General features: G+C 42.5%; 1 protein-coding gene across 17 annotated transcripts in view; it reads left to right on the forward strand.

The window, feature by feature from the left end:
* Positions 1-12,339: 12,339 nt before the first annotated feature.
* APBB2 (amyloid beta precursor protein binding family B member 2) overlaps positions 12,340-13,525 on the forward strand; it is a 365,031-nt gene continuing 363,845 nt past the window's right edge. For 9 of the 17 annotated variants that reach the window (XM_068543046.1, XM_068543050.1, XM_068543047.1 and 6 more), the window contains exon 1: positions 12,342-12,531. The gene's annotated coding sequence lies outside the window, so the exon portion shown is untranslated. The other 8 variants (XM_068543063.1, XM_068543057.1, XM_068543056.1 and 5 more) reach the window with 4 other exon arrangements.

Genomic DNA, 13,525 nt, shown 5'->3' on the forward strand with positions numbered 1-13,525 from the left:
TTAGCTATATAAATCATCATGTCATTTGCAAATAAAGACAGTTTTACTTCTTTCTAATCTGAATTCCTTTAATATGTTTAACACATACAAACACACACACAGGTACAACAACATGTGTATGTGCAGCTGGATGCAATTTGCTAAAATTTTGTTAAGAGATTTTATACCTACATTCTCTGCAGTTCTCTTTTCTTGTCTGTGTTTATCTGGTTTGGTATCAGAATGATTCTGGCTTCATAAAATGTGTTAGGAAGTTTTTCCTCCTTTTCTATTTTATGAAAAAGTTTATTTAGAAGTTTTACTATTTCTTCTTTAAAAGTTTCATAAAATTCACCAGTGGCTTGAAGTTTTCAATTTCTTTAATGTATATAGGGCTTTTCAAGTTTTCTTTTTCTTCTTGGGTCAGTTTTGGCAATTTTTGTCTTTTAAGGAACTTGTCCATTTCACTCAGGACATCAAATTTATTAGCATAAAGTTGTTAATATTCTTTTATTAACTTGATATTGGTAATTTATAAATTTTATTTTTCTTTAATCAGTCTAACTAGAGGCTTACCAATGTTATTGATTTATTTCAAGGAACCAGCATTTATTTTCATTGATATTTTCTACTATTTTTTCAATTTCTATTTTATTAATACTGTTATTTCCTATCTCCTAGTTACCTTGGGCTTAATTTGTTGTTTTTTGTTGTTGTCATTTGTTTTGTTTTGTTTTAGCATGAAAGCTTAGATTATTGGTTTGAGTATTTTCCTTTTAAAAAAAGTATTTAATGCTATAAATATTCCTCTAAAGACTTAGCTGCATCCCACAAATTTTGATATTTTGTATTTGCATTCAAACTATTTTCTAATTTTTCCTGTTGTTTCTCCTTTGACTAATGGATTACTTAGGAGTGCATTGTTTAATTTTCAAATATTTGGGGATTTCCCAGATAGTCTATTAGCGATTTCTAGTTTAATTCTGTTATGATCAGAGAAAAAGCTTAGGATGATTTCAGTTTTTCATGTGTACTTGAAACCTTTGTGTATCTTGCTGTTGTTAGCCAGATTATTCTATAAATTTCAATTAAGCCAAGTTGGTGGCTAGAGTATTCAAATCTTTTTTTAAATAGAAGTATAGTCTATTTACAATGTTGTGTTAATTTCCAGATCTTTTATATCCTTTCTGATTTTTTGTCTACTTGTTTTACTCACTACTGAGAGAGGAGTGTTGAAGACTCCGTGTATAATTGTATATTTGTCTCTTTCTCTTTTCACTTCTATCAGTTTTTGCTTTGTGTATTTTTGGCCTTGGATTTTTAGGTGCATACACATCAAGATTGTTGTGTTACTGACAAATCAATCCATATCTCATTTTATAATGTCTGTCTTTAACCCTGGTAATTTTTCTTGTTCTGAAGTTACTTTATTTTATATAAATGTAACTATTCCTGCTTCTTCTGATGTCATAGACTGAATTGTGCCCCTACTCCCCAAATTTATATATTGAAGCACTAACCCCCAAGTACCTCAAAATGTGACTATATTTTGGAGATAGGGTCTTTAAAGAGGTAATTAAAGTTAAATAGAGTCATATGGTTGGGCTCCAATCTAACATGACTGGTGTTCTTATAAGAAGAGGAAGAGACACTAAGCCGATACTTGCACAGAGGAAAGGTCATGTGAGGACAAAAGAGAGAAGGAAGCGATCTGTAAGCCAAGGAGAGAGGCCTCAGGAGAAACCAACCCTGCTGGCACCTTGATCTTGAACTTCCAGTCTCCAGAACTGTGAGGAAAATAAATTTCTGATGTTTAAGCCACCCAGTCTGTGGTATTTTGTTATGGCAGCTTTAGAAAAATAATAACATTTGATTAGTGTTTTCATCATATATTTTCCCCAATATTTTAATTTACCTATATAATTATATTTAAATTGGCTTTCTTGTAGATAGCATATAATTGGGTCATCTATTTCTATAGCCAATTTGAGAATCATCGTCTTTTAATTAGAGTGTTTAGATCACTTACATTTAATATAATTATTAATATGGCTAGACAGGTCCACAATTTTATTATTATTTTTGCTTGTTTCCTATGTTTTGTTCTTCCCTTCTTCCTTTCCTATATTCTTTTGGATTATTTAAATACTTTCAGTATTCTCTCTTACTTTATGTATTGTATTTTTAGCTATGTCTCTTTTTCTTTTAGTGGTTACTCTAGGGACTATTAAATGTAAGCAGTGTAAAACACTGGTTAAAAGAAAGAAATCTGTTTATTTTTTCTTTGTGACTTCCCTTGCAAATCTTAGGAGATTAATATAAATGAGGCACTGTCATCTTAAACCTCATTGGAATTGAGGTTAATAATCCTAACCACACTGGATTTATATAAACACAAGTCACTTTGACAAAGGCAATGTGCTTGACTGATTTTCTGCATCTCACTGACTTTTTTCAAGATCAAATCCAGGAAAAATAAAGTGAGAACAATAGACTTCCGTGCAGGAGTTTTGTCTCAGCCAAAGTAGCATCAGATTTAAGACAATATAAAAAGTCAAGTCATCTTACTAATATCATTCTCAAACTTGAAAAATTGCATGAGTTTTCCTGGGCTTAGAGTTTAGTAGATGTAGAGACTGTTTGTTAAAATAAGGAAGCTTAAATAAATGGAAAAATGTTATACATTTATGTATGAGATTATTCAACAGAGCAAAAATGTCAGTTCTCCTCAGATTAATCTATATGAAATATAATACTAACCAAAATTCTAAACATATTTCATCAAAATGATATATTTACTATAAATTTTATAAGGAAGATATATTGTGAATGATGGGTTATGGCAGATTTGATAAAGCAGAAGAAAGAAGAGAGGCTTACCCTAGCAGATATCAAGATATATAACAAAGGTACATTTCTAATTTAGTTCTTTTCTTACAATAAATAACATGTACATGATGATATTGTCTCCATCTCCTCAAAACTATTATATGACTCAATAATACAAAATTTGGGGACTTCCCTGGTGGCACAGTGGTTGAGAATCCGCCTGCCAATGCAGGGGGCACGGGTTCAAGCCCTGTTCCAGGAAGATCCCAAATGCCATGGAGCAACTAAGCCCGTGCACCACAACTACTGAGCCTGCACTATAGAGCCCGCGAGCCACAACTACTGAGCCCATGCACCACAACTACTGAAGCCCGCGCACCTAGAGCCCGTGCTCTGCAACAAGAGAAGCCACCACAATGAGATGCCCGCACACAGCAACGAAGAGTAGCCCCCGCTCGCCACAACTAGAGAAAGCCCGCATGCAGCAATGAAGACCCAATGCAGCCAAAAATAAATAAATAATAATACAAAATTTGATGTAATTTCAATGAAACTAAATGTTTTTCTCTCAGTGATAACCTTCTAGACAGGATATGAAGCTAGAACAAAAAAGTAAAAAATGGTAGAATATCTGCCTGCTCCACCTTTCCAGTTTTTGGACTCTATCCTATTCCTCCACTTCTTGGGAACTTTTTTTGTTGTTGTTGAACTATAGTTGATTTACAATGTTTCAGGTGTACAGCACAGTATATAGTAGTGTGTATCTGTTAACCCCAAATTTCTAATCTATCCCTCCCCCACATCTTGGGCATTTTATTTCAAGATTATTGCTAGTGCGCAGTGGAAGAAAATATATTGTATTTTATCATGTTTACTAATGTTGTGACTGATTTTTTTTCCCTTTTTAATTGAAGTATAGCTGACATACAATATTTTGTTAGTTTCAGGTGTCTGTAACTTTGATTTTTAACTTCTATAATCTAAAGAACAATTATTACTTGCAAAGTCATTGTCTTGAAAACTATTTTCACGAGAAATCATAACTCATTTCATTAAAATAAAGACAGAAAATTCATCCTCAAAGAAAACTCATTTGTCGTCTAAGAACAGCATTTCAGAGATTCAAAGAAATTAGAGGTGGAAAAATCAATTAGAGCTAATCTACCAGCTTGTCAGAAAGGATTGCTTTCTACAAAATATATTCTAATTCTTTGTCCAGGTTAATTTTTAAATGTCTCAAGGGATGGAGCACTTGTTATATCCCTCTGAAGTCTTTCCTTTTATATAATTGACCTTCCCAAGAATCTTGTTTTTTTCTAATATCTAACCTCCATGTTAGTTATTAATTCTGTGCTATTGCTTTTAATTATACTTCTTTTTCCTGTAGTAATTCCTCTTCTCCCAAATTCTGTTTTTATACTCTCAGATATTTGTAAGAAGCTAGGCTTCATTTAAATTAATTACATATGTTTACTTATAATAAAAAATCTTTTACATCAAAGAGATCATTAGGTCTTTTTCTCCATTTTCCCTTTTTGTCCTGTCTGTCTCTCTCTGACACTCTCCCCTCCTCGCTCCTTCCCTCCTTCCCTCCCTCCCTCCTTTCCTTCCTTTCTTCCTTCACTTACATTCTTTTTGTAGACAAGGCAATGGGGTGCTTAAAAGTGGAAGGTACTGGCAGGAACAAGTAGAGAAAGGAGAAGACAAATTTTTTGCTTGATCCAGAAGACTATCAATTCCTTTGCAAAGTAGCAATATAGTTCTTGTCTATCTCTGTTATGACTGAAGCATTTTTCTCTTGTTAATGATTTCTGGTTCTTTTATAACCTCTTTTGTCTTTCAACTTTATTTCAGATTTCCCCCTTTCTATTTAATTATGTTTATATAAATTTAAAATTCAGTATTTTTCCAGATTGGATGGTATTATTTGTTTTACCCTTTGAACATGAAGGTGATGGGTTTCCTCCATTTACAAGATTTAAATTCTTGCCCTTATCTGTGCAGGTGATTAATAGTGAGATATCAGTACATTGGTACTCTGGACTAAAATTTCTACTGTCTGAAGATAAGCAAAACAAGGATTTTAGAAGGGGTGAGAGAATATCATATGGCCAGTGACGGAGATTGCCCTGAGCATAAGAACATAAATTCTTTGTAGCCAGGGTCAGTTCAATAAATGCCACAGTCTGCAGTAACAACTCTTGGTAACCTGGGGGAAAGGCAGACACAAAGAATGTGATGAATTTTATTGTGTGCTCGTGTGCTAACAAATTGAGTTTCTATCAATTCCTGTATAAAGTCCATGCATTATCATTGTTCAAGAACCATGGAATAAGTGTTTATAAAATTTACTAAATATATTTTTAATAGTGAAAATTTACAGAGAAATTTAATTAGCTTTCTCCTCTTACCAGGAAGCTGTCAGGGCTTTAAAACAAAACTTGTGGTGGAATTCCCTAGAAAAAGGACCATATACTACCTTTCACAGAGTCATAACATCTCATTAGGTAAGAGCCTAAGCTCTGGGACAAGACCGCCTTGCTCAAATTCTGCCTCTGTCTTTTAATAGCTGTGTGACCTTGGAAAAGTAACTTAACACCTCCGTGCCTGTTTCCCCTTATAAAATGGTGATACAGCCTGAGGAAGAATTGAGTTATAAATTGAGAATAAACAGAGTTAAAATTGTAAAGTGCTTAGTACAGTACCTTAATCAAAGCTAATTTTCATTTTCTCTTTTCTTCATTCATTGAACAGATATTTATCAAGTGTCTTCTGTGTGATAAGGCCAGAAATAGGAGTTCACAGTATAGCAACAAAGAATCATACAACATCTAACTGTATGCAGGGGGTGCTACAAAAACAGATGTCAGGCTCTGGAATCAAGAAATGAGCAACTAACTGTTACTGAACCGAACTTGGGTCCACTCACCCACTGCACAGCAAAGCCAACTTACTGACACCCAGTTGTGTTAAAGGAAAGTACACCATTTATTTGTAGGGTGCCCAGCAAGAAGTGTGAGTGGCTCATGCTCAAAGGCCCCGAAATCCCCAGTGGCTTTCAGTGAGGGGTTCTTAAAGGCAAGAACTGGGGTGAGGGCTGCAGGGTGTGTGAGTTTTTTTCTATCTGGTTGGTGAAATAACAGGGTGAAGTTTCAGGAATCTTAATCATCAACCTTCTGGGTTCCAACCAGTCTGGGGTCTACATGCTTATAGTCACCAGTCTCCACCTGGGTGGGTTGGGGGCGGGGGCCTTAGTTCCTGTAGAACAACGTAAAGAGTGTCAGAGTGTTATGTATATCCCTTAAGGAGGAAGTAGGACTCTGTTTTCTTGCTGAATTATTGTCATTATATTTCTTGTTTAACTACTTTTACTTTGTTTCTGCACTCTCTCAATTCTCTAATTAGTAACTGCTTATGCCTATTCTTTGGAACTCAGGGAAGGCCTAGGAGACTAAAGCTTTTTTCTATAAACAAGAAACAGGTGACTAAGAGGGGCTTTTGTACCTGGGAGGGCCCTGCAGTGTCCTGCTTAGTTTCATAACATGTGTAGTACATTCAAGGAGGAATCTTGGTCTTTAAAGAAGAAGTATGATTTTGAAAAGTGCACAAGGTGAATGGATAAAGCACGGAGTCTAAAGTAAATAGCATAAGCAAAGGCACAAAAGCATGGAAGTACATGATGTTTGCCAGTGAGTGATCAAGCATGGGTAACACATCAGGGGGTGGGAGAGTTGGGGTGGGGATAAGGCCCTCTTTCCATTTTTGGTGAATCCCCTATTGTATGAATTTGGGTTGTGGGAGGTCCTACCTCCCAATAGGGAATCTGAAGGGAGGCAAACGTTCCCTCTCTCTGCCTTCTGGCTGCTGAGGCATGGGCGTGTGACCTTAGATATTTCCACCTGTGAACTTGAATAGGGAGACTGTGATGCCACAGTGGCATGGTGGTGTAGCTAGGATTTAAACCTGGGTAGCCAGAACACAGCGTCTGTCACGGATGAGCTGGTCATCACTTTTTCGTAGGAGAGTTGACTAAGATTTTGTACTAGAGATAATAAGAAAGAATAAGTAGGATTTTGCCAGGTACAGAATACATAAAAGGGTCAGTTCAGCTTGAGAAGGGTGTGTGCAAGGGCAGAGACAAGAAAGGCCATTACCTATTCCAGGAATGCCTCATGGAGCATTGGTTGTCAGTGCAGGGGGTGTACTGGGGGCGTGGAGGTGGGGAACGGGTGGCCGAAAGGGAAGTTGGTAATAGAGGAGTCCAAATATAGGTTGGAAATGGAATGGGGGCGGGACGGTCATGTGAGTCCTTAGGTTTAGTAGTTTTTATCCTTAAGCAACTGGAAGTCATCAGTAGTCTTAAGGAAAGGGAGTGACATCATCAGCGTCGTTTTTTAGAAGGATCACTCTGGCAGCAGCACAGAGGAAGTGCTTGGACTGGGAGTGATGAGTGTCCTAAGGTCAGTCAGCAGGATACTGAAACAGTGCATGAAAAGCCAATGAGGACAGTGGGAGTGGGACAGAGAAGAAGGCCCAGATTTGAGAAACATCCCTGAGGCAGCAGCAACAGGGCTTGGTGACTAATTTGATGCGGGTGGTTAAGGAGGAAAGAAGAATTGAAGATGACTGAGATTTCTAGTTTGGAAACCTGAGTAATTGGTGATATCATTAACTGAAATAGGAATGGAAGGAAGGAAATCTCTGTGAGGCCTACCAGAAGATTTATATGTGTTATTTCATTTAACCCTAAACAAACCGATGATGAAAAGATTAAGATGCCCATTTTGTAGATAAGAAAATCAAGGTTCAATGAGGTTGAGTAACTTGCCAGGATCACACAGATGATAAATAAAAGAGCTGGAATGTGAAATAAAGTTTTACTCCAAAGCCGGTATCTTTCCATGATGGTATTCTACACTCTGACAACAATTTTAGTTTGGAAAAATAGGACTAAAGCTCAGAGGAAAGCTAGATAGAGCTAAAAACATGGTTCCTTTCAGAGGAGTAAATGATTAAGAATGAGGAGAGATTAAAGTCTTACACTATTGGGATAAAGGACTAGAGCAGCACTGTCCAATAAAATTTTCTGCAGTGATGGAAGTATTTTATACTTGCGCTGTCCAATATTGTAGCCATTAGCCCACACGACTATTGAACACTTGAAATGGGGCTAATATGACTGAGGAACTGAAATTTTAATTCTAATTATAATGAATATAAGTTAAAAAACCATATGTGGCTAGTGACTATCACATTGGACCGTTTAGAACTAGAGAAACCAGCCAGACATGGAGACAGTCCATCAGAGGAGAGGCCTTGTTGGTAACCCCAAAAATCACTAGGTATCTGATCATCCGCCTTATATCTGTGGGTAAGATTGGTCCTAAGTTTTGGGGACTGTAAATCATTAATTAGGAAGGGGTTCTTTCCTACTGCAGACAACAAATTAATTTTACCAAGTCTTATTTTTGGAAGGAGAGTAAGTACAATACTCCACTCCTTTCTTTTCTTTTCCCTTCCCTTCCCCTTCCTTTCCTTCTTAGTGCCGCACCGTGCAGCTTGTGGGATCTAAGTTCCCCAACCAGGGATTGAACCCACACCCTTGGCAGTTAAAGCGCGGAGTCCTAACCACTGGACTGCCAGGGAATTCCCCCCACTACCTTTCTTATATGAGACAAAAATCACAGTCATTTTCTCAGTATTTGCATTTTTCTGTACAGAGTGTTACTTAAGAGCTCAAGCTCCAGGCAAACACCTGGGTTCAAATCCAAGTTCTGCCACTGAACCGGTTTGTTGTGCCTTGAGTTAAATTACTTCACATTCTCAAACTTCACTTTTACTACCTGTAACATAGGGATAACAATAGTACCTAACTCACAGAGTAATTGTGAAGATTAAGTTAAATAACCTACGTAAAACGCTTAGCCAGTATCTGGTACTGGCTTAGCACCCACTAAAGGCTGGCTATTCTGTAAATAGTACCTTATTGTGATGTTTGCACTTTGCACCTCTGTGTTTTGACATTTACTTGACTCTGTTTTTGCATAAGTGAAGGTATTCTCCCAGATCTCTAAATGTCAGAACATTCCAAAAAAGAAATACACATTCATCAAGATAAAAAGGTGGGTAGGGTTCTGAAAATTCTTGTTTGCAGTTATTTTTGTATTTCACTTTGATTTCTGTTTTGATAAAGTACTTTAAATCGGTACAGTGGAAAATCTTAACCTTGATATTTTGTTGTGATCATTAAAATTCCCTTAGTTTAACCTCAGTTCATACACCACATGATCATGCAAAAATACTAGAAGCTCTAAATGTTGACTCAAAAGATTTCTTGATGTCTGGAAGTTCTGAAGAATGTCGTACCGCTGTAATTAAGATATTTAATGCCTAGTCTCTGATTATCTTAGAAGCAGTTGTATAGGTTGTATAGTGGTTGGATAAATCAAGTACTCTTTAAAGACTAATGACTTAAGAAGTAGGAACAAGTAATAGGATCTCTTTTGTTGCCATCGATTTTGTACTTCGTAACCTTTGGACTGAAAGCCTTGTGATGTAGTCTTGCACTTTGTATAGTGTTTATGCAAATAACAAATGTATCTTTTCATTAGATTGGGATGTCAAGAAATCTGTGTTCAAGTGCCACTTCTGCTGAGTTGTCTGTTAAGGAAAAGCCATTCACCTCTTTGGGCCACAGGTCCTCTGCAGCATCTAAGAGTTGATCCAGACTTGATTCTAGAATGATCTCCTAAGTATCCTTCCAACTAAAATCCCTTGAATCTGCCTTTTCTTTCCCCCTTTGGTCTCAAAGGACGTACACAGGTAATTTTTACTTCCATGCTTTTATAAACATGCTCTTGGAATATTTCATTTCCTTGGAAAACAATTCATGGGTGAGTCGGCATGACGGGAAAAAAAAAAAACACGATATCAAAATTGCATGAGGTGGTGAAACGAAAAATGATTTTCTTTGTAAACCGAAATGATGAGGTACAGAGAAACCAATGACTTATTTGTAAAATGCGTGGTGGGAGGCTCTAGGCAGCACAGCTAACGTGCTGTTACTTATGTAGCAGCGCGGGGGGAGGGGGAGGGGGCCCAGGAGTCCTCTCCATACTGCCTGAAAACGGCTACGACGGTAAACGTTCCTTTCCGTGAGGGAGAAAGAAAATGTGTGTCGGGAGGCGGAAGAAGGAAGCAAGCAAGCAAGGAAGGTTAAAAGCTCCCCCCAACCCCATCCTCTCTGGAAATAATACATCATTAAGGGAATTTCCTCCTGCAGCCACGGAACGTCCGTTTCCACGTCACTATTAGGGGCAGACAGGGATTTTGCTTTTTCTGGCGGTGACTTCCAAACTCGTCCTGCGGGTCCCCTGGGGGTCGCCGAACGTCGCCCTCCGCCCGGGGCGAAGTCGAGCGGCGAGGAGGCTCGTTAGGCAGGCGGGTGGCGCAGCGGCCGGGAGAGGGCGCAGGAGCGTTTCCTGCGTGAGCGCGGCCGCCGGGCCCGTTTCCGGAAGGCTGATTGCATCAGGTGTGGAGCTCGGCGCCTCCTCTGCCCAACCTGGCGGCCACTGCGCCTGCGCGCGTCGCCCCGCCCCGCCCCGCCCCGCCGCCGAGGACTCCACTGCGGGTTTTCCTCCCGGTCCCGAGGAGATCAAGCCTGGAGGGGCGGGCGTCGTTTACCGCCCCGGACCCCCGAGAGTGGGGATGGCGGGGCCGGACTTCTGGGGAGCTGTGGAGTCCGAGGGAATAGAGTACCTGCGGAAAGAGGAGCTGCCTGGAAGGCTGGTGGCGGGTCCCGTCTCTGCTGCTGACGGGAGGGCTGGTCTTGGGCTAATTTCCTCGCCTCTCTAGGCCTGAAGGACATAGGCTAGAACTAAAAGGCGTTACAGTTAAGAGTCTGCATTTTCCCAAAGTAGGTTAAACTGCGGCCCCCAACTATCCGTGGTGCACGAACTCCATAGGCGGATCTTGGGGTGCAGAGACTCAGCCCCAAGGATGGGCACTTTCATTGATTTATAGGGATTTCTCAGTGGCAATATTGTTTTTGCGTTGCGGAAGAAGTGACGTGATTGTTGGCCTCCAGATTGGTCTGAGGGAAATTGTTCGTGGCAGAGGTTTGGGGGTGCAAATGCCAGAAACCCCTCTTCCACAAGGCAGCTTTCCCCTACCACTCATTCCTTCCAACCCCACTCGAGTGTGCGTCAGGGTTCCATTATACACCTATACACACCTAGTAGATTTCCCTCCTAACACTCTTCATGTTTGAAATGACATTTTTGAGTGATTATTTAATGGATTTCTGACCACCTCGCTGGATTAAGCTCTATGAAAGCAGGGGTCTCGGCTTTTTTTTATTCACTGCTATCCGCAGGCTAACCATAAGATCTTGTGCGTCCTCAATAAATTCATGATGTCGAAGGAAAAACGTCATGCCGGCCCTAACTGCATCGAGTCCTCTCATGAAGAATAAGGACCGGTGGGGTGTGAGTTTGCTGTTTGAGGAAGGAGTGCATTCTGGAGGTTTGGCAAGAGGATGAGTGAGGAGGAGCCATAAATTTGTAGTTACTATTAAATTACTTTTAGCACAATCCTGAAGGAGATAGTAGGTAAGGCTGTGTGTAGAGCAGTGGTTCTCCAAGTGTGGTCCTCAGACCAGCAGCACCAGCATCACCCGGAAAGTTGTTAGATGTGCAGATGCTTGGGCCGCATCACAGACCTACCCATTCAGAGACTCTGTCTAGCAATCTGTTTCCAAAAACCCTCCAGGCGATTCTGACGCAGGCTCAACTTTGACCACCGCATCGGTGAAGAGCAACCCCAATGATGCTTTGGGGACGTTATTCACAGTGTCTGGGGCAGAGCACTGATTACTACCTTTTGAGTGTCCATTCTTATCAGGACCTTGCTTGTCTGTTTAAATTTGTTAAAATTTAGTTAATATTCCTAGAGGTGAAAAGGAAATTATGTTTCCCCCCTCCTGCAGGTGTGTTTCTTCCTTGAGGCGATCTTGCTGTGATTTTCACATCAAGAAATGGTGTGTGTGTGTGTGTGTGTGTGTGTGTGTGTGTGTGTGTCATATGCCTGGGGTTCTAGATAAGGAGACAAAAGGAAGGAGAAGATCTCGCCTACAAGTTGCAGCTGGATGGGCGTGGGCAGCTCTCATCTGAGGACATTTTCCTGTTATAAGGGAATGCAGACATGTGGGAGAAAAGACTAGCCAGGGATAAGGTTACCTTTTGGTGCAGACAGACGCCGAGCCTCATGGAGGGGTTATCATACCGGGATGCATCGCTTTGGGTCTCGACACTCTGGCCCGCATTGCCTCCCTGCTATCTTCTCAGATGATAAGGGGAGCGCGAGTTCGAGAGGCCCCAAAGCCTCTGCCTGCAGGGGTCGCTCTAGGAGCGCGGCCCGCCCCCTCCTTCCAGGCCCCCGCCCCCGGCCCCGCCTTTCTCGGGATCCGCCCCCGCCCGGTCGGGCCCCTCCAGCCTCTCCGCGCAGCCGCCGCCAAAGCCCGGAGAAGTGGAATCTCGCCGGCGCCGCTCTCTGCGCGGGACTCATGGAACGGAACTGGGCATGCTCAGTGGCCAAAGCCAGTCCTGGTCTCAAGTAGGAAGCTCGTGCGCTGTACCCGCAGCTGATTCTGGCGCTCCCGGCAGGGCGAGACTGGAGCAGAGCTGCCGGGCGCCGGAGCCGAGGCGAGCGCCGCGCGCACCGCCGGTGAGCCTCGCTTTCTTCCTTGCTTTTGCTCTCGACCCCGGGGGCGGCCCGGGAGTACTGGTGAGAGACCTGGGCAGCGGCAGCAGCTTGCGGCGAGTGGCTGCGCGTAGCCGGGGCGGCTGCTCCTCTCCTCCCGGCCCCGAGGGCTACGCGGCCACTGCCGCTCGCCCAGCCGCAGCCACAGCTGCAGCAGCTGCCACCGCATCTGCAGCGGGCGTCTGCTGCGGAGTCCCGTGCGCCCTGCGCCCGCGCCGCAGGGCTGGGTGGCACGGCGCCCGCGGGCTCACTCCTTGACTCCATCCCTCTGGCTTCTCGGCGCCCTCTTTCCATCGGCAGCCGGGGCTTTGCAGGGCCTGGGGCGGGGGAGACAGGGTTGGAGGGGGTGCGCCAGGCGGGGGCTGCGGAGGGGAAAAGTGAGGGTGGGCGCCGGCGGGGAAGAGCGCACACCCCCTTGCCCTGGCACCGGCCTCCTCTGTGTGCGGCTGGGCTCTCCCCGTGCGGCAGCGCGCTCCTGCCGGGGAGTTGAAGACCGAGCTGGCTTATAGGGGATTCAAAGGGGGAAAAGTTCATTTCCCCCTCGGAGGCAGGGAGCGTTTTAACTAGAAAATGGCTGTGCGAAGGGGACCGAATCAGGGAAGCTGGTCCTGAAATCCCCTCTGCTGCCCGCCGGGCGGAATGGAGGGTTGAACGCTAGAAATGACATTTGTGCGATGAAAAAGATTGCTGGACGGAGGGAGGGGTGCGGAGTCCCATAGAAACAATGAAAGGTGGTCTTGATGTCGGCGGAGAGGTCTAGAACTGAGGGGTCAGGGGCCAAGGGCCGAAGGACCGTGGGACCTGGATTTAAAAAATCATACATTAAAGAAACCAGATTTAGAGTTGTGGCCGTTTTGTAGTCAAGTTCAGCGCTGTTTAGAGCCATGACTGTCCCAGACGGTTTTGGATGGATGGAGTGGTTGGGGAGGACCAACACTGAGAGGAGAATAAGGTCAGT

The sequence above is a fragment of the Eschrichtius robustus genome, chromosome 4 (genome assembly GCF_028021215.1).
Source record: "Eschrichtius robustus isolate mEscRob2 chromosome 4, mEscRob2.pri, whole genome shotgun sequence".
Lineage (NCBI taxonomy): Eukaryota > Metazoa > Chordata > Mammalia > Artiodactyla > Eschrichtiidae > Eschrichtius > Eschrichtius robustus.